The sequence below is a fragment of the Alosa pseudoharengus genome, unplaced genomic scaffold, assembly GCF_046254945.1.
Source record: "Alosa pseudoharengus isolate Yale_2024_CS ecotype anadromous, Long Island Sound unplaced genomic scaffold, YU_APseudo_1.1 YU_APseudo_1.1_scf_21, whole genome shotgun sequence".
NCBI lineage: Eukaryota > Metazoa > Chordata > Actinopteri > Clupeiformes > Clupeidae > Alosa > Alosa pseudoharengus.
The window spans coordinates 3576367-3577574 of NW_027468674.1; the positions used below are offsets into that span (position 1 = coordinate 3576367).

A 1208-nucleotide genomic window follows, 5' to 3' on the forward strand; every position below is an offset into this window, starting at 1 on the left:
CTCTCTCTTCCTCTCTTTCTCTCTCTCTCTTCCTCTCTTCCTCTCTTTCTGCCTCTCTTCCTCTCTTTCTGCCTCTCTCTTCCTCTCTTTTGGCCTCTCTTCCTCTCTTCCTCTCTTTTGGCCTCTCTTCCTCTCTTCCTCTCTTTCCGCCTCTCTCCTCCTCTCTTTCCGCCTCTCTCTTCCTCTCTTTCTCTCTCTCTCTTCCTCTCTTCCTCTCTTTCTGCCTCTCTTCCTCTCTTTCTCTCTCTCTCTTCCTCTCTTTCTCTCTCTCTCTTCCTCTCTTCCTCTCTCTCTTCCTCTCTTCCTCTCTTTCTGCCTCTCTCTTCCTCTCTTTCTGCCTCTCTTCCTCTCTTTCTGTCTGTCATTTTCTGTGTATCCATATCCACCTTTACACACACACACACACACACACACACACACACAGATTCTCTCTCTCTGTCTCCTCTCACTGCTCATGTGTTGTGTATACACTCTGTCTGTCACCTGATTGGCTACAGCGAATCGACCAATCAGGTGGCGGCTCCCACCAGCATGTTTGTGGTCTGTTTGATTTCTCCAGAATTTATTTTTTACTAAGAGGTGATGACATATCTGTGAGATCTTGTGAAGATCATTTTGCTAAAAAATAGTTTTTATTTCAACAGAAGTGATTCCTGTGAAATGAACCGTGAGTTTCCTATTCCACCATACGAGGGAAAAAAACTGGTGTGGGAAGAAAATGTTGTTTTGTTCTTGTTGTTGTGGTGATTTATGATTCTTCAAAACAGACATTAAAGGAGCACCGTGCCTTTGCAGTTTACTGGATGGGAATCAAATGTTTTTAATTTAAAGAAAGAATGAAAAAGGTCAATAAATTCTGACATTTGTAAAATCATGAATAATGACTCAGAACGATCTTAATGTGTGTGTGTGTGTGTGTGTGTGTGTGTAGTTGACCATGCAGTATTCCACACAAACGTTCACAGATATATTCACATTAATAGACAAATGTTGATATTCAAACACATTTTAACACACACACACACACACACCTACTAGTATGTTAGCTGTACATTATGTATGTAATGCCTGATGCCTGTAGAAGGATTGGTGCACCAATGGGATTTAGCATGGCCGCCTCCGAGTCTGAGAAACGTGTGTGTGTGTGTGTGTTAGAGGAAACTAGCACCCTTGTTTTTTTTATATTATTATTTTTATTTACTTTTCAG

At 41.4% G+C, this 1208-nt stretch overlaps 1 protein-coding gene across 4 annotated transcripts in view; it reads left to right on the forward strand.

Annotated features, from left to right (window-relative positions):
• rfx1a (regulatory factor X, 1a (influences HLA class II expression)) overlaps nucleotides 1-881 on the forward strand; it is a 42109-nt gene extending 41228 nt beyond the window's left edge. For all 4 annotated transcript variants that reach the window (XM_076297674.1, XM_076297677.1, XM_076297675.1 and 1 more), the window contains exon 18: nucleotides 1-881. This exon is cut by the window's left edge and continues 2902 nt beyond it. The gene's annotated coding sequence lies outside the window, so the exon portion shown is untranslated.
• The last annotated feature ends 327 nt before the right edge of the window (nucleotides 882-1208 follow it).